The sequence below is a fragment of the Anser brachyrhynchus genome, assembly GCF_964034855.1.
Source record: "Anser brachyrhynchus genome assembly, chromosome: 2".
Lineage (NCBI taxonomy): Eukaryota > Metazoa > Chordata > Aves > Anseriformes > Anatidae > Anser > Anser brachyrhynchus.
In genome coordinates this window covers 20,638,804-20,662,630 of record NC_137695.1, presented here as the reverse complement: position 1 = coordinate 20,662,630, position 23,827 = coordinate 20,638,804, and the positions used below count along the sequence as shown (strand labels likewise).

The 23,827-nt window shown below is 38.0% G+C and overlaps 1 long non-coding RNA gene across 3 annotated transcripts in view; it reads right to left on the bottom strand.

Moving 5' to 3' along the window:
* LOC308190298 overlaps positions 1 to 18,499 on the bottom strand; it is a 50,486-nt gene extending 31,987 nt beyond the window's left edge. The window contains exons 1-3 of one of the 3 annotated variants that reach the window (XR_013947051.1): positions 17,257 to 18,499; positions 16,517 to 16,552; positions 11,034 to 11,165 (exon numbers count right to left, since the gene is read on the bottom strand). This is a non-coding gene — a long non-coding RNA (uncharacterized lncRNA). Of the gene's footprint in view, positions 1 to 143; positions 1,374 to 11,033; positions 11,166 to 13,905; positions 15,335 to 16,516; positions 16,553 to 17,256 lie in introns of those variants that run through there. The other 2 variants (XR_013947052.1, XR_013947053.1) reach the window with 2 other exon arrangements.
* Positions 18,500 to 23,827: the final 5,328 nt, after the last annotated feature.

Here is a 23,827-nt window from a genome sequence, read left to right as displayed (position 1 = left end):
AAGAGAAGAGAAGAGAAGAGAAGAGAAGAGAAGAGAAGAGAGAGAGAGAAGAGAAGAGAAGAGAAGAGAAGAGAAGAGAAAATGAGGCCTAGCTACTCACACATTTTGTTATAAGAAAGCAGAAAGGGCAGCACAAGAATTACCCATTCACTTCAATGGTTCCCTCCATCTCCTGGTTTGTCTGGAAACACAGCTGCCCACTGCTGCTCTGCCAGAGTAGCCAATGGTTTGGAGATCTAAACCTTGATCCAGGAACATGCATTCCTTCTGGTGGCGAGAAATAATCCTCCCGGAAGGTTGGTGGAGATGGACTGTCCAGTCTTTTGGTTTTCAGCTAGTGTGAATCATCTGGAATTTATTTCTCCTAGAAATAGAGGGGTCTGGTAGGGGTTTAGTCACACCAGACACAGCATTATTTTTACTGGACAGAGCATATACATTGATCCAACATGCTAACCTTGCTATACCAAAACAGAATTACTTTACACTGCTTCAGCAATGAAACAAAATTCCTCATGTTAGTTGTAGAACTCCTTCAAGTAACATAAACTGGATAGGCAGATAAATCCAGACCATGTTGCATTGCATCCCTGTGTATGCACTGCCTAATGCACTTTGGGAGGCCTGGAGCCTACCTGTTTCAGCGGGACCATGTCTTAAAATAACACTGTTTTTCCCCAGCTCTGACACTTCTCTAGATTATTTCTTCACTCCCTCCTGGAAAACTATTTCCACCCACATCATACAGTCTTCTCCAAACCTGGTCAAATCATGCCTACTGCATTTCTGTTGTCTTGCACTGCCCGATAATGCAGCAGGAGGAGAGAAGGAAAACAGAACAAAATCAAACACTGTAGTCTGGGTAGCTGGCCCGGCCTGGCATATTTGTGTGTACAGGTGGTCAAAGCTCTGTGCTGAGATGAGGCAGTGCCTCCAAACCATCCATAATGAAAATGAGAATTAGAGCCATAACTCTGTTAATGTTTATTCTAAATAAAGGAATGAAAGGAGGCACTGAATATAATAAATATGAGTTTGGCTTAAAAACAGATATGATTTTTATTCCCTTTGTCAATGGGCTCATCCATTTTATTTTACTGAAAAATACGTGTTCTGAAGCTATATATGAAGTGTAGTGTAAACAGAGATGAAGATAAAACTGATGATTTGGTTTATTTTCCCGTCGTTTTCATAGGAAGAGTAGAAAGAATATTGTACAAGTATCATGCTGTACATGATGTACTTCTGTCTTTCGCTTGGAAACCCACAGGCCTTATAACTGGTCTGTTTGTACCTAGTAGGTAGGCCAACACCTTTTTTCCCTAGTTATAGAAATTCACATTAAAACTCCCTCCTGATTGTTTGAACTTTTTTATAAAAATCTGAAACAGTTTTCCACTGAAGACTAAATCTTTAAAGAAAACAGCTCTTCATACCTGCAGTTTGATCAGAGGAAACAAAGCTGAGAGGAATACTGACAGCAAGGTACAGACACGCTCAGTTGAGCATAGCTTCCTAATGAAGGTCATATCACCAGGTATGTCACTCCAAAGAGACAATGAGGCAAGTGAACACACCTATATTTTGCAGCACGCACAATGCTAAATATACAACTGTTACTGAGATTTTGTAACTAAGAAGTTACCAATGCATATCATGCATATCATACATATCTCAATATCTGTTACTGCCAACCAAAAGTTTCCTTTCACTCACTGTAGACTCAGGGTAAAGCAATGTGTAGCATCACTACAAGCTCAGGTTGTACTACAGTACTATTATGGGTTAGTAATAAAGTACATTTATAGTCTGCTCTCTAGTTATACCTTTCCCACTACTTAGCATTCAGAAGAATGAATCTTGCGCAATGAAAGTACAAGTTCCGTTTCATTTTGTCTCCTTTATAAAATCCCGGGCAGAATTCTACCAGTCTGGGAAATTTAATACGTGTCAAGATCACAGCATGTCCTTCAGCATTCATTTAACACAAGAAACCAGCACTAAATACGTCTAGGAATTTCTGGTTGAAAAAAAAAAAAAAAGACCAGAGAGCTTAAATAGTTACCTACAACTTGAAAATAATAATAATAAAATAAATATATGACAGCTAGGAAAGAAGTTGTTATTTATTAGCTATACAAAGGCTTCATAAAAACATAGCTAAGTTTTTGTCAGCACTTTCACTACAAAAACTTTTTTTCTTGAAATCTTAATTTAGCTAAAAGCTGGGAAAGTCTCTTGCCTGACAGGAAATGAATTAACAATTTTTGAAGAAGAAGACATATGACTGTGTTGAAATGAGAGCACACAAAGGGATTTGTTTGGTTTTTGTTTGCCTATATGTTCATTTGCACTTTTGTTTTTTAAGCTTTCCCCTCCGAAAAGGTATGTTGAAGATTTTTCCATCAATGCTTGCTTTCTTTGAGACTACTACACTGCTCAAGCTGAAGGTGTCAAATAGTATACCCACATGTCTAAGCTCAGCAAAGATGTACATACAGAGATACCAACCACAATCTTGGTCATCTTTACTTAAAGTGAAGGTCACCAAGTAGCTCTACGGACTCCAGCAGTAAAGGTAATAACCCACTGGAAACGTATGGTATTGTAACATTTTACCTTGGCTGGAGCTAGGCAACTTCTTGTTTTCATTTGTTTCCTATAAACCCAGTAAAACTGGTCACACAATTTTTTTCCCTGTTTCTGGTTTCAAAAATTAAAGGTTTTAGGCTATTCAAATGACTAAGCTTTGGTTGAAGCAACTACCCCTGAATTTTAACAACAGAGTTACTGCTAAACTTAAAGCTTGAACCACTAATGAAATTCAAAGATTTTGTGCAATTGAAATGCAATATTGTCCCTAGAAAATATATGTTGTAAAAATAACCAGGTAATGACTATTTATATATTAATAATCATACTAATAATTGTACTACTGATCTCATAAGAGAGAGCTGTTGCACTCATGTAAAGATTTAATTTTTCTGTGTTTTTTTTTTCTGAAACTAGTACAGGAAGGATGCGGTTTTAGAATGTCTAATGAACCATAAGATGATAATGAATAGATGGAAACAAACATAATTTAGCGTTGATATGAACAGTGTCTCTTTTTTAATAAATTAAGTTTTCAGGTTGATGCGATGCATCAAACTGGTAAGCTCAGAATATCTTTCTACTAACTAGAAAGAAAAATAATTTTGATAGTTATAAATGATATTTCATAAGACAATTTTAACTAAAAAAAAAAATGCATGTATACAAGGTTAAGTAAAACTGGTAAGCAAAGATTAGTAAAAACAACTCTTAGGCTATGTAAACTAGACATAATTTTTCTCTGGCACCAAGGCCAGCCAAAACAGAATGGCAGACACAGTTAAAGTCTCCATCCTACAAAAGACTGTCCTCATCCAAACTGCCTTTGGGAGTTAACACAACCATACATGAGACTATGTTAACTACTTGGTAGTATAAACCATGGATGCACAACATCAGCTTACCCTGCTACTGTTTCATTTATCAATACATAAGTAATATTATATCAAGGACCTTCACAGATTTGTAGGTTCCAGATCATACCTCTTTTCTGCGAATCATTCCCTGTTTCTTGTAATATGAAAAGAGACAGACTACTCTATCACAGTTGTTGAAGTACATCTTCTTAAACAAAGGAGAATATTAAACATCAAAATGTTGAAGCAAGAGTTTAAATAAGCAATTTAATAATTAAATAATGTTCGTTATCCTAATGCCGTTAATTCTATTTCTAGCCTTCTCCTGTTCTAAGACTAAGAATCTGAGAAGAGAAGTTGGCTAGAAGTGACTGATTATTCCTTTATCATTACTGTGATTATATAAGGCTAGATTTCTCAGGCAGTTCCACTGAGGTTTGTACATGCTGTTTTGAGAAGACTCTGTTAGTGTCACACTTCGAGACCAGGCAGTTTAGTAGAAGTCACTCTGATCTCAGTTCTTTGGCCCAAATATAGGCGCTGAAAGTCACCCAAAGGTGACTCTCCATCACAAATGGAGACTTCAGATCCCTAGGGCATTTCAAGGGCGTGCCGGAGACACCTGTGTTTCGACAACTGAATTGAGACCTCTAGTTTTCAAAACAATGACAAAGCATTGAGGGTTTGAATGCAAGCATATAAATTAAAACATGCTACACAACAATTTCAAATAGATTACTTAAATATATCTAAGTAAGTGTAGTTTTCAGAGACCAGACAGGGTGGATAAGATTTGGATGTCCTGAGAGTCCTTACAAAGCTTTATGACTTTTCTTACCTAGAGAACGTCATGTCACAGGGATGTCTCTTTATTGCATTACTTGCATTTTCCTGAATGTGTTTCTAACAAAAATCTTGGAGAATATGAAGTCTCTGCCTGGAATTTGCTTGCTTACATGGCCCTGGGAATGACTCACAAATCTGTTTAACCACCATGTGACATTGGTGCAAAATGCACCAGTTCTGGGAATGTAACATGAGGAAACAGGTGTCTCTTCTACAGCATCATGTCAAGGTCTTGGCCTCAAATTACATCTAAATTTAAAATAAATAAATAAATAAATAAATAAATAAACAAGAAAGACGAGGACAAAGAATTCCTTATGCCACAAAGACTATATACAGTTAATTCAGGAAATACAGTTAGGAATAGTAGATGATAGATCCTGTTAAAAGAAAATTGTACGTCCTGTATTCTATGCAGTGCCATTGCAGTGTCATTGTTTTATGCTGCAGCAAATTCAACAAAAGGTCTATTTCTATCAATCTACAATTGCTATAAAATGACTAATTAAATCCACTTTTGAAATTGTCTGTGGAATGAGAATCCAAAACCTGTAAATAAAGAATCTAAAAATGGAATAGCATAGCTATAGTAACATTATACACCTGTTATTTCTTCTTTTTCAAACGTTTAATTCATATTTCATAGGCTAATACTGTAGCAGATAGGACTACTTACTTCTCGATAATTTAAGAATTCTGATTAGCTATTGCTTAGTGTGCAGTGTTTCCTAATATGCCTTACTGTTTTTTGTTTTAGTGGCATCTATAGAAAGAACTAAAAAGAAGGTAATCCAATACTTCTTCAGATATAAAAAAAAATCAGGATCAAACCAAGATTAATGCTCTTGCCTACGAGCATCCTATCCCTTTCCTAATCTCTAATGGCAAGCCTACCAAAAAAAGAGAGAGAGAGAGAGAGAGAGAGAACATTAAAATGCTCAAAAATTGCTCAAAAAGATAATGATTGTAGAATAAAAATGTCAGGGACTGACAAGAGTAAAGAACAGTCAGAATCTGAACAGAAAAAAAGAAAAAAAAAATTGAGACTTGGAAGGAGGCAGAAATCATAGAGATAGATCAATGATTTATGATGTGATTTCTCAGTCACTCTTTGGTTATAAATAAATAATGTTTTGCTTTAGAAAGACTGTGTGTCACTGGCAGCACCTGAAGTGCAAAGGCAGAAAGAATATTACTTTTTTTTTTTTTTCCTTTTGTTAGCCTGTTTGCTCACTTGTTTGCTCTAAGCCACATACCAGATTTCTGGTGATAAAGACTCCATTAGAAATGCTTGCTGGAATACAGTCTGAGTTTTTCTGTGAAAATTCTGAGTTTACAGAAGCCATAACACCCAAAACCTTGTCTCCATGCATCCCCTGAGCATTCAACCTTCAAACATTTCAGAAAAAAAAATACTCTGATTTGCCCACAGCTGCACAGTCTTATAGGCTACACAAAGATGGGTTTCCCATAGAGACATCAGTGGATCAGTGGTAGACTAATTTAAAAAATTCATTCCTTATCCAAACTACTAATCTAGACTCACTTCCTGATTTAGGGTATTGCCTTAGAGCAGGAGTGACTCCTTGCTTGCAAAGCCCATTGCACTCAGATGTAGCCTAGCTTCAGACTGAGCTGTAAAATCTTCCTTCCCCCCCCCCACCACCATCCTGACTCCTGGGTTTTGGTTATCACTGTCACTGTTGCAATGGACAGAAGGGCACACAAGGAGGTCAGGCTTGCTGAAGTGACTATGAGGGAGAAACTGCCTTTCACATTGATCTGTGAGAGGAAGATGTCCACAAAACAACAAACTGTAATAACTTTTTCACTTAAGGTCTCAAAATGTATGTAACATGCTACGTCGAAAAGATTAGTAGAAATTTAGTACTCATGTGGCACAAGTCTGTAATATCTGTTCAGGTTGGCATAGCAATTCAGTAAACAAAATGCTGTCCATAACACCAATCCACCATTCCTCTGTTCTGGAGAGGTGTTTGTCTCTTACTGACAAAAAAGGTTGACCATTAGGAATGAAACCAAAAAAAAAAAAAAAAGAAGCCTCATGGCTCAGTTTGACAGTCCATGTAAAGTCAGAATTATGTAAGGGAAAAAGTATTCCTCCAAAATCTCTCTCTTCTACTTCTGTGGATACACTTTCCCTCACAAACAGCCACAACCACACCACAAAATAATATCCTCATAAATAGAAAACTGAAGCTTTAAGAAAATATCCTCTTAGGAATTAGAGCTTTATGAGAAGCATAACTGTACATTGATAATAAGGTATCCAAAGAGGATGCTAAAAGATACTTGTTTTTTCAAGAAGTAGTATTAATTCACTTCTTACCAAGTACCAAGCTATCCATACAAACGTACTTTATAATAATTCAACACTGACATCCCATTTATATGATTCTTGCTTGAGCAAAACATATCATAGATTCATAGAATGACTGGGGCTGGAAGGGACATTAAAGATCACCCAGTTCCAACCCCCTTCCATTGGCAGGGATGCCACCCACTAAATCAGGTTGCCCAGTGCCTCATCCAAAATGGCCTTGAACACCTCCAGGGATGGGGCATCCACAGCTTCTCTGGACAGACTGTGCTAGTGCCTCACCACCCTCTAAATAAAGAATTTCCTCCTAATGTCTAATCTAAATATCCCTTCTTTTAGTTTAAAACCATTCCCTTTTGTCCTATCATTATCTCACCCAAGCAAATAGTTGCTCTCTATCTGTTTTATAAGCCCCCTTTAAGTATTGAGAAGCTGCAATGAGGACACTCCAGAGCCTTCTCTTCTCCAGGCTGAACAGCCCCAGCTCTCTCAGCCTTTTTTCAAAGGAAAGGTACTCCAGCCCTCTGATCATCTTTGTAGCCCTCCCCTGGACCCATTCTAATAGACCCACATCCTTCTTGTGCTGGAGGCCCTAGACCTGGATGCAGGACTCCAAGCCAGGCCTCACAAGGGCAGAGTAGAGGGGGACAATCACCTCCCTTGGCCCGCTGGCCATTCCTCTGTTGATGCAGTCCAGGATGCATTTGGCCTTCTGGGCTGCAAGTGCACATTGCTTGCTCGTGTCAAGCTTTCCATCCACCAGAAATACCAAGTCCTTCTCTGCAGGACTGCTCTCAATGAGTTCTTGACCCAGTCTGTGCTTTTGTCTGGGATTGCCCTAACTCAGGTGTAGCACCTTGCACTTAGATTTGTTAAACCTCTTAAGGTTCACATGGGCCCACTTCTAAAGCTTGTCCTTGTTCCTTTGGATGGCATCCCTTCCTTCTACTGTATTGACATTTGGATGCTTGAAACCTTGGAGAGGTGTTATATGGTCTGCCAAAGCAGAGTTTTGCTCCTATCTCATCTCTTTTTCTGTAACAGAGAAAAAGTACATACTAAAAGGGCTGGAACGTCATTAAAATTTTCTTCTTTCTCAGCAACAAACTCATGTTAAAACATAACAACTAGACCCAGCACAGAACAAAGCACAGGGAAAGCAGTCAGTGAGATAAATGTTCCCCAAGTGAACATACAAAACATACTTTCTGTAAAGAGGAAGTAAATTATTCTTATAAGATGCTAACATGTACATTAAGCCTATCTGGGGAAAGGTGAACTCATGCATCAATTTTAGGCAGGTTTTAAACTTATAGTCTGTGCACAGGTTGAGAAACAGATATTCACTCTTTGAACCCCTTCCTTCAGCACTTGGTATGAATGCCACTTGTGCTTTGAGGGGTGCCAGTCCTTAGTGATGAGAATATAATTACACAACAGTCGTTGTGAAAACTCTGAAATTGTCTTGTTTCCAAATTATTTCACTATGATCAATACTTATATGTATCCATTTGCTATCCAATATTTTCTTATCTATTACCACTATCAATTTGCAATCTCTTTTCATAATATAATTTTTTTTCAATGATATAATAATCCATGGACTTGTACAGAAGCAATGGTATGCTAGGAATGGGGAGCACGAATGAATCCTGGATGGAAAGAAGGAGGCAGTGAGGAGCACTCAGAAGTCCTGCTTCATGATGGCATGGGGCCCTGAAATACCCAGAAAGAGAGCTCCATTGAAGAAGGAGTGCCCAGAAAATGTGACTTATGGGAAATTTGGGGCTCAAATGGAAGGCACCCTGGTATACAGGGCAGGGTCTCACTGGCCAGGTCCCACCACAGGTAAGAAGGGTAAGAAAAGCCAACCCAGTGTGCATGATCAGCATTCACTAGGCATATCCCCAGTATTTAGGGGGTCCAAGGTCAAGCTGGGAAGTCACTTGGATGCTCAAGGTCTGGAAACAGATCAGCAAAGCACCTGGGCACAGACAGACATGGCTGCATCACAGCTGCTGCAGAGCTCAAGCTGAGGCCATACGCAAGATTACCCAGAAAGAAACAAGAGCCACAATGCACGAGAACAGAACAACTAGCATTATTTCAAATGTAATTATATCAGAACTGTCCCACATTGTTGCACATCTCTTTGTCTCACACACATGAGCAACAAGCTAAGAAAATTCACCTTGGGTATTTTACTCAGTGAAAAAAAAGATTAGAAATCAAAATAGAACATTTGCAGTTTTGACAAAACAGTTTGTTTATCTGAAAACCTGTTTTGCCAAAAAACTTGTCCTATGTTCTTTCAGTAAACTAGAAACACAAAAAGAAACTAGTAAATAAAATGTAGAGTGACAGCAATTAATCTTTAAAGACCAGAAGAGCCACTTGTCACTAAACAGGATTGTAGCGGTCCAGAGAATATTCAAAATATTTTAATAGATGTTTAAAGTAGAGTAACATGCCTATTTTGAAGGATTTTAACGTAGTCACCAAAACAATTAGGAATATTGACTGATTCAAGTTACTGCAAATTAGATAAATAGCTTCAAGCCCTTAGGTAATTATTTAAATTTAATCCTGTATCAGTAATGATTATCTGTTGTACTTGGCAGCTTGTTTGAAATTATCAGGGTCAGCTTTGAACACCGAGGGGTGGCATTCGTCTGCTTAATGTAGACATCCGTATAAGCTAATCACCAAGGATTTGTCTACAATTAATGGAAATCTATCTAGTCAGCATAGCAGAGACAGGATTCATCTTAGCCTAAGCAAATACATAGAATGAGAAAGAAGAGTTGCACCCAAAAAGTGCCTATTTCCCTTCATCAGTTATAAATGGATAGGAGGGTAGCTCACGTACACTGCTGATCTCTGAGCTCAAAAGAAATTTTGACTCTACTTGCTCACATTACAAAAATGACTTATTCCCTGAGAATAGGATTACCCAGCCAAAGACACAGCACCTGATCCAAAGCTTCTTCAAAACACTGAGAAAGCATACCCTGAAGTGAGCAGAATCTGGATCAGGTGTGGTATACATATAAAATCTGAAAATATCTTTCAGACCACTAGTCAGGCATGTTTGCTTTTGAAGTTTCATTTTTACTATTCAAGTGGGGAAAAAAAAATATTCTCTCCCCAGATAAATAGCTGTACTTGCTTACTTTATATTTCTAAAGTACTTAAACATGGAAACAGGACAGTGGTAAGCAGGACCACTGATACCAAGGCAGATGGCTTGCCCACTGCTTGTTCACTCTAGTGCTGATCAAAGTGTCAACACACAGCAAATAATAATTCATGCCAGAAGCATTATAATTTCTGTTGGGCATTGTGTTGTTTGTATTTCATATTCATAAAGTGAAGACATGGTTTCTTTTTAACAGGTTTTCTTTCAGTGTTTGCCATTTAGTTTGTTGTTGTTGTTGTTGTACTTTTCTTAGTGATAGTAATTGTATTTGTATATAAACAAAAATACAATACTGTATTGGTATCTAGACATTCTTATCACACTGAAGTCTTAAAGTTTGGGGAAAAAATATGAACTGAATTAAACAGGGTAAAAACTAGCCTTAGAGAAGATTTGTGCTGATTGAGTGTAAATTTATAGACATAGTTTGACAAGACCATCTGCACTATCACAAAGACACAAATCCTTTGTAAATGCTAGCTTTGAAAACCTCCTACCACAGAGCACAAAAAATATTTTTCTTTGGCCCTAGTTCTGCTGCATGTCCCAGGGTAAAGGAGATTACAAGTATTTCTCAGTACCTTCTAAGGAAGAGATATCATGGATATAAAGAAGGAACACAAGTCACTGTTTCCTCTTATCCATTCAAACTGGCTTAATTCAGAGCCAAGGAAGTTCTCCTTACCTATGGAGCCTATGATATGCTCTCCACTTCCTATCAGATTCCTGAACAAGTCCTTTTCCCATGGTCAAAGCTCACATTGTACTAATTTATATTATCCCATTCCTGTCTACTTCCTGCTTTTCTCTGCTGATCTTTCGTAAAGATTTTCCTTCCTGAGGACTTTTAGCAAACAGATTTTTGCATTGGATGCTCCCTGTTTCCCAGATACCTATTGACTTTACCCTTAAAACATTCTACATATTTCAATTTTCCTTTCCAGATAGTGTTAAAGAATTATTGAAAATTCTAGTAAATCTGAGTTTTTGTTATAGACTTATTACTTAGCTATTCTTTGAAAGGCCGACTTTCAAGTCATTTAGACATGTCTACACTAATTATATTTCCAACTTTTGTATCCATGTGTTGGAGCGGAAATAGTACCTAGATTCAAGATTTGCAGTCGTTCAGTCTTAGGGTTGTGTATTTATCTATGAACATGTCTCATTGAAATCAGTAGATACACTCGTGACTTACCAGCTTGTGATTGTACTTCCTGATGAATTAGCCTATTGGCTAATATTACTGTCAGAGCATGGGAACGGACTCATTCTTTGCTGGCCTTTTCCTTCTAACAGAATGGTTGGGTTGATTGTTTCTGAGACAAACCTGAAAAAAAAATTGAAAATTTTAGATGGCAATGTAAATTGATTGAAGCGCATGATGAGAATTTCAAGTTCTCTAAGTGCCCACAAGTACAGGAAATATTTTTTATTTAGTTTATGGAGACATCTCTCTCTGGGCTACCAACCTTGAGACCAAAATTGTAATGGAAAGTGCTGATATGTTATTTGCAGCTCATGGAAGAGCCATTAAAGGCTGAGTTCTGAGTTACATTAGGCAATCTTTCTTTTAAGAGTAATACTTTCCAGCTCCAGTTCTTCTATAATCAATTTAGGGAAAATACTGGAGCTTTATACACCATCAGATTGATTTTCCACAAAAAAAATATTGCTGGAAACTACTTACAGTCAGTATAGTTATGGTGCTCCATACCACACTATATTTTCTAGTATTTTCTGATTTTGTATAGTATTTTGTAAAACAAACTATAACGTGTTCTGATGAAAATTTAGTTCATCCTCTCACTCTGTCTTTAGACAAAAACAGATATCCTCACTGGTTCTATTACTACACAATAAAATACAAATGTTAACAAAGCACCTATATTGAGGCTAATAGTGCATGTGCATTTTCTTAAAAGTTTGCAAGAAAGACATAAAAAGACATGCCCCGTTTAAGGAGAAGAATTTTAATAGGGAAAGCATTTCATTCTGGAAAAATATGCTTTATGTAATTTGTGTAGTAATGGAAATTTGATAATTTCTGTAAAATTTCCATACACACATCCCCCAACAGCACTGTTTTGTGTTCTTTGTATAATTCAGACTCCCAGACTTGAGGCTTCGAGGCTGCAGTGCAGGTGCAAGAAGGGAGCAAAATTATTCTAATGCTGAAATTTATTTTTTATTTTCTAGGAGAAGATAAATATAAGGAGTCAATAATTCTTCCAGTATGCTGATATGTCACAGGACACCCTAATCCAAAATAAAGCCTTCTTTGCTAAGCAGTAAAATGAGGCTGTGAGTGTGCAAACGAAATGGGACAATAAAATCTCTGCGGTGAGCTGAACCCCAGCTTTGGGCCCTATGAAAACAGCTATTGGCACAGACTACAATATTGGGTTCCAGCTGTTATATGAAACCTAATTTGCAGTAACCTAGTAACAATATCCTCAGCATACATCTCAGAAAGCAAAATAAAGATCCTTCCCTACTCTCACCAAAAGGATTTTCACTCTCAGCTCTAACATCAGCTGCAGGCACTGAGAAGCCAGTCTAACACTTCCTAGCAACCTTTAAAGCAAAAATAAACATATCACTAACAGTTTTCTTGATGCACAAAAATGAACCAAAAAGAGTAAGAATAATTAGTCAAAGGATGTTCCACTGACATATATTGCCCTTTTGTCTCCCACTGCAGGAAAATATTTCTCCAGTATCCTCCATTTCTTCCCTTTCACAAAGTTTGCTAGAACTTTACAGCTATTTACTACAACTTTACAGCTATTTATATTATATAAATATAATATTTAAATTTATTTTATATATATGTATATGTAAAATTTTAAAGCTTGCAAATGTTACTGTTGTGCTACAAATAGCTGACCATCACATGAAGTTTCTTTTGGACAACTGCTTTTGTTGGTAAGCTGGGAGACATGCAAGACAGAAACCATCTCCTTTGGGATTCAGTTGCACAGTTAAAACCCCAACTGTTTAGACAAATTCATAACTTCAGAAGTACGCAAAGACCTTGCCTTTGTTCTGGGCAAACTAATCAGAAACAGAAATAATTATATAAATTGATCAGTATTTGTGAAGTAATTTTGCTTGACATGACATCCAGAAGAATAATCATAGTTAAGGAATCTTGCTAAATGTTTATGCAAAATTCTGCAAAATCAATTTATTCCAGATTTCCATAGAAATCACAGCAACTTACAAATCTAAATTTGGCTCCCGGTGAATCATTCACTATTTACATGCCAACAAAAACTCCAGAGTATGAGAGGCTGACAGTTCTGGTCTACCAGCAAGATGACTGTCTCTAAAGTTACCTTCCCACACAAAGCTTGCATTAGTCTAAGTGACTGATATGGTCCCTTAAAATAGTCTTCATAAAATACTTTTTTTTTTGATTCAGGGGGAAAAAAAGGAACATAAATACATAAATGTTTAATTTTTAAATAAAAAGTGAGAACTTGAATTAATTTCTTGCTGAGAATCTCCTTGACTGCTGCCTTTGGGAAAAGACATTGCTCTTCTCCTCCAAGATGCACCCACTCTCTCTGTTCAATTATCTGTTTCATTATGTTCTGTAAAATGGTACCCTTAATCTCTTCTTAAAGTCTGTCTGGCTGTGTTCAGGTTTGCCAAATCTGAGGACAATGAGATTGAATTTTTGTCACTGAATCTGGAATGTGTATGGCTTCGGTGATTTTTGTTATTACTCAAACTTCATAAAGATTGTCTATATGTGAGCTTGCTTCACTGGTTTCGGAGAGCATTAATTTTAGTAGTTCAAATTGCCTTTGGTTCTGTTGGTATTTGACTGACATAGCGAATACATGCTTACTTGACTGGCCCTTTTTCTCCCTTGATACTTCCAAATTATTTGTTCTTCTGCTTTCAGAACTGTCTCTCTAACCTGCCCTTCATATCTGCAATGTGACCAGAACAGTCCCTATTAAGTGGGCGTGGAGCACAAACATCTGTTTATGGTTTAGTGAAGGATGATGGTAGTTCAGGATGTGATGTGGCCACTAATCAAGTCATGAGTAATATACCTTGAAGAACATAAAACAAGTTGGAACTATTGAAGCAGCAAAGATGTTTTCAGATGAGACTCTCAGGGTGCTAGCTCAAGTAGTGCAGCTTATTTCAAAATTATATTGGCATTCATGGCTTTATGTCTGGAAAAAAAAAAAAAAAGTAATAGAAGCATTTCTTCATAATATTTGACCTCTGGGCAAGGGCATTTGCTTGACTCAAGCAGAAATCACTAGCAGGTGTTTGGTTAGTGGGACTTGGTGGAGATTTTTTATCTGGGTGGTACCATTTAATAACACCAAGCCTTGTTAATCATGTATCAAATACCACCTTAGTGATTTAGCTCTGGTATAACCACAGTGAACAAGACTGAGATACTTTGCTCTGCACCTTTACTTTCAGTTATTATTTGGACTGGTGTAGGTTCAAGCTCTGTGATTTATGTATGAAATAGCTTAGGAGAGCCTAAGCAAAATAATGGACAAGAATTCCCACTCCCCAGATATACTGCATTCTTGGGGGCATTTTGCAAGACGTACAAACCTTCAACCTCTCAGAGGGATCAGAGATTATTTATTTTAACAGAGACTAGTCCCAGAGGGCAAATTGTAAACTGTGAAGATTAACAAGGAGTTTCTCAAAGGCATAAAGGGAATTTGGATGCCAAACCCACATTAAAAGTCAATAGGAGTTGAGTACTTAATCTCATTAATGTCTTGGAAAAGTTCCTTCTGAAAAGAAACTTTGATGGTCTAATTAAATTTAGAAAGAGCGTTCTGAAAATTCCTGAGTGGACCTGAATTTCGGTTTCCCTGCATAACTGAATGACAGTCAAAGAATTTTTTTCAAGCTACACAACAGTTGGGATAAAAAAGCCAAATATATATGAGGTGTCTTCCTTCACCGGCTGTCCTTCCCTCATTTACTAAACACCACACTATGCAATGGCTGACCTCTCTACTGTCAAGACAATTGATCACCAGTGATATTGCTCTCCCTTCCTCTTACCAGCTGTTTTCCTTCTTTAACCACTGCCTTTTTACGAAAAAAATCATTTCCTTTTTTTTTTTTTCAGTTCTCTGGTCTTCTTTTGCTAGTCATTGCCTTCAGCATAATGCTTGCAAACTATGTTTCCCTATCATTTAGGTTTACACTTATTTTCTTTACCTGTGTTCACCACACACACACTTTGTTCTGTAAAAAAGGTATCATATGCTCTCTAAAAAGCTGGTCTTCATTCTGTAGAGTGGGCTAGGCAAGCTCTCCCCATTATTCGCAGAGCTTCCCCAGCAGTTGTTCTGTATTTACTCTCTACAGTTTACTCCACACAAGCTCACATATCCCTCACTATAACACTGTAATTGTAGAGCTCTGAATATGGAAGATATTTCTTTATGTAGTTGTTGACTCATGTCACTTAGCATAAAGAATACACATACCAGTTTCTCCGGCATTCTCTGTTTGAGATCCTAAACTGGAAATAGCATGGAGATTAACCACCTAAATTTGTCATACCAAGGACAGGGAAAGAAGGCATACATTAATGACTCACATTCTTATGCTGTAACAATCAAACTTTCTCTAGTGTAATAAAAAGGCTGAGGGATGCTGAGACATAGACCTTGGCTGAATCCTGCACTTTGGCAGATCCAAGTTTGGTACTCAGTTATGGAGCACCAGAGAAAGAAGTGTGCTGCAGTTGCTGGAAAGCAGTCTCTAAGCAGCAAAGCGTTCCCATTAAGGCCAGTCAGTCTACCAGGTTTCACTCACCTGCCAGCAGAGAAATTTGTCAGCTGAACCTCAGCAGGAAGAAAATGTACGTCTGGAAGCTGAAGACATCCCCATAGGCTCATAAACTGAACAATTCAAAAGTAAGGTGTGTGGCTGCAAAAGCAATGTCCCAGAACCTATCAGCGTATTCTCCATTCTACTTACTCTCCACCATGTATTTCATTGATAATATGTTCATAACTGTTGCTCCACTTGCAGCCTGATAAATTGCATTTGACTAACCCTCACTGTACACTGTGCAAGCAGGTACAGCTCTTTTCCATTTGTTGGGAATGATGTTGGTGAAGGATTACAGGCACCGACAGTCACACCTAAATTTTAGGAAAAATGGGGTGAGGGGAATGGAAAAGAGCCTGAGAAACAGACACCTCAGCTATGCAGACACAGTTTACATAAATGCACCCAGATCTTAAGTAGCGTTTGCCATATGTCTTCAGAAGGACTTACTGAAAATTCATTTGTATTTTTCACACTATCCCCAAAATATCAACAGCATGAATAATTCCATTTTAAAATTCTCCTATTTTAATATGAAAACTTGGAAGCACATTTAAATATTGAAAAGAAAGAAGGAAAGTGGAAGAGAAGGAGGGAAGGGGGGAGGGAAGGCAGGAAGGGAAATAAAAGACAAAAGAAAGAGAAAAAAGAGAATGAGAGAGAGAAAGAGAGAAAAAGAAGGCTGCTCTGATTTTCTCCCCTTTACTTCCTTCATTTCTTAGAAAGGAAAAAGAAGAGATATATGTTTTCCACATGTTCTTCCTTTTTTCTATTTTCCTAACTTTTCCAAGTAAGAAAATAGAAATTGATGACAGCAAGACTGCTTCCTCCACTACTCACCACTTAATGCTTTTCCCTTCCTCTTCCTTTCTTTCACTGGAAAAAACCATGAGTATAAATTCATAGCATAGGAATTTTCATATCATTTTATAAAAGTTCTTGTTTAAAACTTGCTTATGAAAAATGTTATATGTGAATTATATTTTAAAATTTGTATTCTGTATTTTTGCAAATAGTGTCTTATTAAGGCTCATCTGGATGAAAACCAGCAAAGAGGCTTGAATAAAAACACGACTGTAAGATAAAAAATTAGCAAAAAAAAATGAAAATTAAGGATGCAAACAACTGTTCCTTGTCAGGTGAAGGTAACATTTTGATAAATTTCTGCATATATACATGCTTTTATTTCTTATAAATTATCTACAAAAGGAAGGAAATGTAAGTTAAGGAAATGTAAAGGTTGACACATAATATTATATATAAATGTAAAGTATAAATGTGATATATATTTAATATATGTTATACAGTATAGAATTGTGTGGCACAAAATTTCCATGTAGTAGCTTAGAAAGTGCAGAAAAGACTGGTCACCGAAAAAAAATGCAGAAAAGATAGGGAAAACATAGAAATATATTAGGAAAGTCCTATAAGTAGATACATTAAAGTAAACACATGCTCTTATATGGCTGTTGAAAGGACATTAATCTTGTATGTGAAGTTGTCAGTACAAGAGAGAAATGTAGGAAGTGTCAATGCTGCAACAGAAGCTTGAGAGCTACAACATTCCATATAAGACATACCTGAGAAGAGAGGTGACTACAGAAAATACCTGTGAAGTTCTAGAGCACCAGGATGAAGGAGGCATATTGCAATACTATAGCAGGAATGCAGGCCTGGAGGAAGTACAGAGCGAAAACAGGAAAGTCCAGAGCATCTTGGGACAATTAAAAGAGCTGAATACATGTAGCTTGGCAAAATGTGCTATTAAAGGATAGGAGTATAGGGGAGCTTGCTAAAAATCGAGAGGCTTCCTTCAGTATAATACACGAAGATACAGCTGATAGTAATGACATGAATTTTAGAAGTGTAAATTCAGACTGAATTTCAGACAAATATCCTTCCTGACAGAAAGTTCTACAATAGCTTCCAAAGAAAACCAGAGAAACTTGGAGACTTTTCAAGTTAGGCTGGACAAAATGCTTAGAAAATGTAATGGCAGTAGATGCTTGAGCAGGAACACAGACTGGGTTTCTTTTAGTCTTTTATCACTTTTCAGTAAGACTTCTTAATGGAAGTAAAAACATAGTATTGAGAAGTTCAGAATAATACATATTAGTCTAAAATATTAAACAGTTAAAAATACTTACTAGTGAACTAGAATAATCTAAAATTTGTGAATTTTAAAATAAGTGAATGTGAAAGTATATGTAGAATTTAAGCCACAAGAGAAAAAGTCATGTGAGTGGAAAAAGTGCATTCTGGCTGCTCTCAGCTCCTAATGCAATCTATCATTCTGGCCAGTAAAACTTCAGGGGCCTGCCTAATATTTGTAATGTTTGTAAAGTTCAGAAGAAGGGCAGTACTATTGATCCAAGGACAAAAAATGTATGAGAAGAGACCATAAAATCTGAATTTATAGACTATAAAAAGCAGTCTGAGGAGATTTAATTTTGTTATATAAAATCTTAAAGGCTAGTTAATGCCAAATGCACTTACTATTTTTTTATTTGGGGGGGAGCATTGGGGAGACAGATACGAGGACAAGGGGCTTAATTGCAAAGTAAAGAAAAATTTGAAACATCTGTCATGTGTCCCATTTTTCTTTGCACAGAGCCACAAGTGTATGCAGAATAGCTTATGAGTCAGAGGCTGAAGCTTAAACACTGGAGGATCATTCAAGAAACAATTACGGCAAATGGCATCCTGAGGGGATTAGAGTATTAAAAGAAAATGAACCTTAATAAGCTGAATAGACTCCACTTAGTCCCTGAAATTTATTATGTTCATAAACCCCAAAACAAATACAGTAGCAGAAAGACAAAAGCTGAAGGTAACTCACAATAATATTTTATTCTTTCTCTGTATTTGAGTATAATTCTGGTCTTCACTTTTGTTGTTGAATGGCAACACAAATATTATATGCACATAAATACATTAGAGACATTTCAAGCCATTCAGAATTTGCTTCAGGCAAAATTAGCAAGAGCATTGCCTCTGAAATTTGGTGCAGTTGTTACTAATAAAAGAGCTAGTACTGCAGGCTGAAACAGCTGGGGATGATGAGTGAAAATAGAATTAAGGCTCAGTAATGCAGGTTTGCACTCTGGAGGGGATTCTCGACAAAACCTGTGTGTGGCCTCCAGTCTGCTGGGCTTGTTCTGTACAGGACCCTAGCGACTTGGCATGCAGCACCCCTCTGTGAGGTGGCCACACAAGCTCTGGTAGATTGGAGGTTCACGTATTTGACTGGAACACTATCCACCCATTCAGATGCATGAAGAACCTGCAAGTCTAAATTCACATAAAAGCACAGTCCCTTCCTCCCCATCTGGAATTCCACTGTGCCTTTCCTCTTACTGTTAAAACAGCTGTGTGTTGCTGTTTTCGTCATCCCTATCCCCCCCAGTCTCCTATATTCAACAGCTTTCAGCTGTGTGGCCAGTCTTCGCTGCATGCTGCAATGCACAGGTGTTGGGAGGGGTTATGTCACACAGTTTTAAAGTCTCTGTGTTTAAGGTGTCATCTTGTGCTACACAATCTTAAAGCATTTTTGCTAAAGGAAGTCAAGATGGATATGCAACAGAAACAACAAATCCCTACTAGAGTGAAAAGCAGTATTTTGCATGCTACAGACCTTTCCTGGACTCTAGGAGAGAATGGGAAACACCTACTGCACCTCCAGCTGCCTCAAAGGCAGAAAGAAAGGGAACAAAGAAGCACACATTGCCCTGGGGCTATCAAACATAATATCCTGCTCTAACAATGGTAGCACCACCTGTGTCAGAAGAAAACAGAAGACAAACATATAATGACATACCCTTGAGAGGAAGTTTCTTTCTGACCCCAGGCTAGCAGTGATTGCCTGTTCCTTGCTATTCTCAGAGAATTTCATAACGTTCTGCTGTGCAAATGTAAAAAGCTCATGAATAATGGGATGGGTATGCCTTGCCACTGCGCTCCACTTACAGCTTTACTATTATTCCTTAGGAGCATCCATATAAGGTAGCTTGGCAGAGAGATCTCCAAACCTGCATTAAAAAAGACTTTCACAAGTGCATACAACAGATCATCACGCCACATGAATGCATCGGCCTGGATCTGAATACAATACAAACATGCTCTCCAGACCCTATTAGTCCTTGGATATCACAGACTCGGTCAGACTGTAGGCTGAACTGGCTGAGACAATACCAAGGACTGAAGACCTAACCCACAGGTAATAAAACCTAAATGTAAATACTGACCTATTGCGTTTACATCTAGCCATAGGCTTACTTAAAGCCTACCAGGATGAGCTGGTCTGCTATCTACTTTGGGCAGCTGCAGTCTGTTCCCAACTATTCTCTTCCCCAAGGACAACTGAGGAACAACTTGGACGGATTGTGTCATGCAATAGGTTGACTGCACTGTATATGGTCCATGGGCTTGGCCCTGTGACAGAGGAGGAGAAAAGGCAAAAGGCCTCTTTGGGCACTTGAATGAAATTTGTAAGACTGCGTCAGGAAAGCAAACACGGTGTTATGATGTTCCTTTGGGTAAGTGCTGGCCTTCAAAGGGTTTTTAAGATTTCTCTTTCCTGGCAAATGCAATTAAAAATTAGCAGACCAAATATGTTAGCAGCTTTTCACTCTAACAATTTGATAATAGGACTGTGACTCACTCTAGCAAGCCTAGCTGCTAACATGGAGAGGTGGTCTCACATCAGTTACTTTCCTGCTCTCCCCCTCCTCTCTCCAACAGATGTTTGGCTCTGGGGCTTTAATATGCTTTGCCAAATCCTGCAGACTTCACAGCTGAATCTAGGACTACATATGTCTACTCTTCCCTAGATAAATTCTCAAGATCTCATATGCATGGTTTTCTTTATTATTTATATATATATATATAGTTGTTGGCTGCATCTATATTGGAGGGACAGCATGAGTTCAAGACCTTCCTACTTCCTTTTTCCCCCAGAAAAAAAAAAAAAAAAGAAAAAAAAAAAACACAAAGGCAGCTAAGGGGATGGCAGCAGGAGGTGCCTACCACCAAAAGGGATACAGTGCCATGGCAGTTAAAAAAATGGGCAATGATGGAATGTCCAAGGGCAGAAGGCTGAAACTGGAAACTGAGGAAAACAGAGAACAGGCCTTTAGGAGGAGGAGGTGTGGGGAGAATGAGAGAAACAAGGAGAACTAGGAAGGATCAGGAGGAGCTAAGGTGCTCTGAAATAGGTTAATGAGGAAAAGAGTATAGTTCAGGACTGAGAAGAGTCATGAAGGGGTTTGAGAGGAGATTGTGTAAGAGCTGAGGGGGTGATACTGTAATGAAAGATAGATTTGATCTTTGAGACAACAGGTATGAAAACCAGGGGCTCTGTCTGGGTTAAGAAGTGCTGAAGGTTCTGTAATCAAAGAGTGAGAAATTAAACAGAGCAACTTCCTCCTTAGGGACTTCACAGGAATCTGGTTTGTGATAAGGAAACACACAACAGGCGCTTTAGTTATACACAGGACTTGTCTTCCACTGGACACAGGTTTTGATCCCCATCTCAATCTCTTCCTGATTTTACCATTTAAAATATAATACTATTCACAACAAGTTCTTGTGTTAATAATGTAGCTAAATATATTATTATCTTCCTTTCATGAACATAAGCATTATGTCTCTACACAGGTCATGGCAGTTGTTAGACAAGGATTGAATATTTTGAATATTTATTGGGAATGGGATATTTGTTGGCAACAGATTCATAAAGAAGTAGATTGGAAAGAGATATTTGAGCCAACAAAAGCAAACCTTTCTTCTGTAGCAATCATGGGGAGTGGCAAGAGTGAGGCATCTGAAATTAAACTATTCAGTGCCAGATTCACACTTGAATAGCACCTGGCCCTGTGTAGTCAATGGTCTGGAGAAACTTCAAGCCACAGCTTTGCAGACAGATCACTTCCTAAGGCTGTGACCTTCATGTACACATGGGAAAGGTATAGAAGGAATTTCATCATGTTAACACTGCTTTCGTTTAGTTTTTTCCCTTCTTTCCATTCCCAGACCCATACCCTCAGCACCTCACAATACCAAATGTATGCTGCATTAACAGGCATCAGGCACCTTCTTCCCTAAATCTATTACTTTTAGTACTTATTTGTTGATTCATACAGGGCTGTGCTCTCTTACACCCTTAAGGCTCTGTTTTCTACTTCTTTCTCACACCCCAGTTCATTTCCTCCTTGTATCTCTTATAGCAGAGTCCCCCTGATACTTTTAGTTTTTATATTTAGTTGTCATTTTTCTTGGGACACCCCTTCTAAACCTTCTCTACCTCAGGATAAAGGTCCTGAGGGAGAGTCGACCCCTTCCCTGCCTTTCGTAACCCTTTTCTTTGTCCTCAGCCATGCTCCCAGTTTCCAGCGCCCTACTCCCAAGTTTGACTAAAGCATCTCTCTTTAAGCCTGCATTTCTGTGTTACAGCCATCACTTCAAAATGACTGAATGGAGCCTAAGAATTAGTGCTGGCTGAAACACAGCAATACCACATTTCCAGACTGACAGCACTGTGTTCTGCTTAGAGGAAAGCATTTGTCAACACTTTGTTTTATAGCCACACGCACAGGTCATATAGCTTATAATAAACTAAAAATATTACATAGCTTTTCTACATGCAATGGAATTCTGTTGAGAATTGAGATGTCAGGAATAATTTGTACTCTTCTCTTTCTGTAATCCTGAGTGGACATAAATAAATATCAGACATCCTGCACAGCCTTCTTCCTATTAAACTGTTTATTAACATCTGCTAAAATGAATATTCTTTGTATCCTCTCACCATTAATCATTTTTAAATGTGCTACATTTATTGTTAGTGCAGTATGACAGGCAGTAGAGACCCTTCCCCTGTTGTTTTAGTCTCTAGCAAATTACATTGCAGTAGCATCCTTTGGGACTGCAGAGTTTTGGATACATCAGCATTTCCTTTTAACAGTCCCTAAAATTACACTCTGCAGTGGCTTGACACTCTATGCATGACATCTTAGGTCATGCATTTGATTCTCAAATATTTTGTGTCTGTTCCTAATGTATAAAGCAGAACAAAAACAAAATGGCCTATTGCAGTATGAAACAGAAGAACTAATGTTTCAAATAACATCACTAAAATTAACACAACAGACTAATACTAATAGGAACATCAATCAACAGGAATTCCAGGAACAGTCAACCTTAATTTAAAATTTGCATTTTTGCATCATAAACACACAACAAAGCATATGTTCATCACAATTAGAAAACGTATTCATATTCACTGCTGCTCCCCAGACCCTTTCTCACACATAACCTGCTGCAGCTTTTAATACCTCAGTGAGGCTCAATCCTACGTGACTGGCCTACTACACCTGTGGGCAGAAAAATATACTCCAAAGAGCAGCCTTGCAACAGTGAGCCTTTTTAGCTGAAAATTAACGTGGTCTACAAACAGCATTCAAACGTGCAAATATTTTATCACAAATTACTGTGTAATTCTATGTACTTCTCTCACAAGGGATTCTAGGCCCGTGTTTGCCTGGCATGTGTAAAGCAGCAAACAGTGACCTGGGGTTGCAGAGCAATATGGATACAATTCCATGTTACTTGAAGAATAGTTTACAACTGAGTAATTAAAGGCCATATTGCTATGCATATGCTCCCCTGAGTGAAGCAAGCACTGTTGACAGCATTCATGTCTCCAAACAGAAGGAAATTGAGGAGATGCAAAAGTGTTTGTTTTTTCATCTTGGAACATGCCCAAAAGCTATAGTGTATACTCTTGTGCTTTTGGAAGCTTCTAGAGACATTGTGCTGCCTGCAACGCAAAACCTGTAGCCAGTGCAGATGGTTTTTCAGTGCTCTTGGGCTTGCCATTCACACAGGAGAGGAAAAAAATGAACTACAGGGTGTAAACTAGTAGTGTAGTCCCCAGCCTGAACTGTTCTTTTTTTCCCACCACACTCTATGGAAACCGAGGATGGTCTATACATAAGACTGAATAACTGTATTCTGTATTCTCTTTATAATCCCATAGAGATCTTTTCTGAAAGCTACCAAACTACCAGCAGCTAGAGGATCACAGCCACTGATAGAGATGCTGATGGTGCTTAATGTCGTCTTTGCCTCATTCTTCAGCAAGACCAGTAGATA